At 59.7% G+C, this 3,281-nt stretch overlaps 1 protein-coding gene across 3 annotated transcripts in view; it reads right to left on the bottom strand.

Moving 5' to 3' along the window:
• The window catches only part of GPR35 (G protein-coupled receptor 35), an 18,979-nt gene that overhangs the window by 5,836 nt on the left and 9,862 nt on the right, over positions 1–3,281 (bottom strand). The window contains exon 1 of one of the 3 annotated variants that reach the window (XM_019627975.1): positions 1,010–3,275. The exons of 1 other annotated variant lie outside the window; for it this stretch is intronic. The gene's annotated coding sequence lies outside the window, so the exon portion shown is untranslated. Of the gene's footprint in view, positions 1–474; positions 746–1,009; positions 3,276–3,281 lie in introns of those variants that run through there. One more of the 3 variants, XM_019627960.1, reaches the window with a different exon arrangement.

Raw genomic sequence — 3,281 nt, 5'->3', positions numbered from 1 at the left:
TGAGCTCTGAGCAACAGCGGTTCGAGTCCAGCCCGAGCTGAGCAGCCACTGAGCTGCCAACAGGTAGCAGGATGGCTCAGCTAAAAAAAAAAAAAGATGAAATGCTGCCATTTTCAACAGCACGGGTGGACCCTGAGAGCATCGTGCTAAGCGAAAGAAGTCAGATGGAAAAGGACAAAAACCATATGATTTCACTCATATGTGGGATATAAAACAGAAAACAACAAACAAACACATAAAACAAACTCTTAGACACAGACAACAGCAGGGAGGTCACCGGGGGGAAGGGGGTGGGGGTTGGGGGAGTAGGGTCACATATGTGATGACAGAAGGAGCCCAGACCACAGGTGGTGAGCACACAAGGCAACATACAGATGAGGTGCTATAGAACTGTACCCCTGAAGCGTGTACAACATTAGTAACCAGCATCACCCCAATACATTAAAAGCAAACATTTCACAAAACAGAGCTCACCCAACCAGGATCGCAGCACCGATACATCTTCTGTTCTACCTTCTTCAGTGCCAGTCACAGCCCACAGCGTGGGTCTCAGCCTCCAATGAGGTGGGAGTCAGGCCCTGAGAGACACTCCGAGTTCCTCTGCACTGCTGCCCACATTCATGAGGAGGGTCCCCCTTTCCAGACCATCGCCCCCTCAGTGCTCCTCCATTACGACGCTCCTCTGAGGTTCTAAGCACCCATCACAGCCCTGGCCCGGCTCTGAGACCCCCCATCACAGCCCTGACCCCGCTCTGAGACCCCCCATCACAGCCCTGACCCCGCTCTGAGACCCCCCATCACAGCCCTGGCCCTGCTCTGAGAACCCCTCATCACAGCCCTGGCCCCGCTCTGAGACCCCCCATCACAGCCCTGACCCCGCTCTGAGACCCCCCATCACAGCCCTGACCCCGCTCTGAGACCCCCCATCACAGCCCTGGCCCCGCTCTGAGACCCCCCATCACAGCCCTGGCCCCGCTCTGAGACCTGAAGCCCTGAGGTTGGTACTAACCTGCAGATAACCTTGGTTTCCCAGGCGGAACCAGCTCCCACCCTCCCCTCAGGCTGTGACAATGCTCCTCCTTAAAGAGGGCAGGTGGTGGGCGGGCTGACGACAGCAGAGTGGGGGTGACGGACTCCCCCTCTTCCTCCCCAGCCCAGGGCTGCCAGGGGGAATTTCCGGGAAGGGAAGTGGGTGCTGAGCCACTTGTCTTGACACTTCCAGAGAACCAGCACGCTGGCCATGAATGACAGAGCACTTGTTCTGCAACAACCTAGTGAGCGAGCTGCGTAGGGTGGAGCCGCCTCCCCCAGCCCTGTCCAGCCTGCATCTCTGGAAGCGCCGGCCTTTCCCCGCTGGGCCCCGGTGGCTGTGGTCACCTGGCCGCACGCCCAGCACCTTAACAGGAAGCCCTATTGCTCACTGCACTGTGTGCCCTGACACGCAGCCACGCTGACGGGTGACCACCGACACACGTGGATGCGCACTCTTGGCCAGTCTCCAGCAGTGAAGTGGACTCCAGACGGGGCCACTTCTGCCCGCTCCAGCCGCCCGCTCTTCCTCCGCTCCAGCAGCTGTCCTCCTGCAGCCCACCTTCTCAGAAGCCTTCTTTCCAGACCACCCGTCCTCCAGTCTAGAGCGCTCCCCACGTCCCCCGGCTTCCATGAGCATCCTCCTTGTCAGACCTGTGCACCCTGAGCCCAGGGTGGGAGCACCTGCTCACCAGGTCTACTGCAGCCCTTCCTGCAGACCCCGCTCAGCCCATGTACCCCAAGAGCTGGACTTCGTCTTCTCAGCTCGCCCCCAGGCCCCCAGCATCTCTCTCTGCACAGACTGCAAGGGGCTGGGGAGCTCTCCGACCCCCCCCCCTGCCCGCTTACAGAAGGGGGACTGAGGCCCAGAGAAAGGGAGTGGCTGGCCCTGGGACCGGGGCTCCTGCCACACGCCCCTGAGGAGGGAGCTGGTCTCCCCAGGTTGCCCGGGTGCCTCCCCGCAGACCCAGCCTGACTTCCTCCGCACCTGTGTCCAGGGCCCTCTCCACCAGGGTTTCTTCATGCAGTTTCTCATGAATTAGAAGAGCTCCTCTGTGTACACTTGACCCTGAACAACTCAGGTATTAGGGGTCAGTCGAAAACCTACATATGACTTTGACTCCCCCCAGATTTAACTACTGACAGGCTACTGCTGACCAGGAGCCCTACTGATAATATAGACAGTCGATTAACACACACTGTGTATGTGACATGTGTTATATGCTGCTGGTTGCAATAAAGTCAGCTAGAGAAAAGGAAATGTTACAAAGAAAGTCATAAGGCGAGAAAATACATTTACTGTATTTATTGAAAAAAAAATCTGCTTGTAAGTGGACCTGCGCAATTCAACTTGTGGTGTTCAAAGGTCAACTATATTTAGTTCTTCCTTGTGGCTGGAACCTCACCTGCTCAGGTCGTGTGTCACCCCCTGCACAGAGTAAGGCTTCAATAAAGCGTGTTAGGCGGCGGCCCTGACTGCGGGAAGAACCCGGCCCGCCCGTGGCAGTGCCCACTGAGGACTCCTGGCTCACAGCAGGGGCTCCTGAAACATTGGTGACTGCAGGCTCAGCAGTGTCTGCCCGGGGTGGGGTATGTGCCCCCTGAGCCCTTCCCTCTACTGACGGCGCTGCTGCCGCCCTCCCAGTGGAGGGTGGGGGCTGCCCCAGGCACGGCCGGGTGCTTTCCTCCTGGCCCACTGGGTCCCGGGATCTGAGGGGCCTGGCCACGCCGGGCAGGCTTCAGGGTCCAGACCTGGCCCATTCCCTCACTGCTGGGCAGCCTCATAACCATAGCGGTGACCCCCTGCTTTGGAGGCCTGGCTAGGGGCCAGCCTCGCCGCCAGCACCCGCCATGGTGCCCCTGCGCACTCCATGTTGACGGCCTCCGTCCCGTGTGGCCACCCCTTGCTGTGGTCCCAGCACCCATTCCTGCTTCGCACCTGCTGAGCCTGGAGAAGTCCATGTGCCAGGCCTGTGTGGGGCCAGGTGCAGGGCTGAAGGGGTGCCCTCCAGCCCCTCTCTCCGAAACGCTGGGGTTGGAGTGCAAAGGGCTGCCAGGCCCTCGATCTAGAAGAACCCTCAGGGAAGAGTCCAGGAGAGGCTGAGGCCAACCCAGGACACCCTGCAGGCTCCTGGGGCTCCCAGCCCCCTGCCCTGCAGCTGCCACCCCGCCGCGGGGCTCCGTCCTGCCTATCCCCTACACAACGGTCGTATGTGGCCTCTGAGACTCATGGTACTCACTCATTCATTCAT

Source organism: Hipposideros armiger, unplaced genomic scaffold (genome assembly GCF_001890085.2).
Source record: "Hipposideros armiger isolate ML-2016 unplaced genomic scaffold, ASM189008v1 scaffold_17, whole genome shotgun sequence".
In the NCBI taxonomy this organism is placed as follows: Eukaryota; Metazoa; Chordata; class Mammalia; order Chiroptera; family Hipposideridae; genus Hipposideros; species Hipposideros armiger.
Note: the sequence above shows the minus strand (reverse complement) of the source record. Positions and strands in the feature narration are given on the sequence as shown.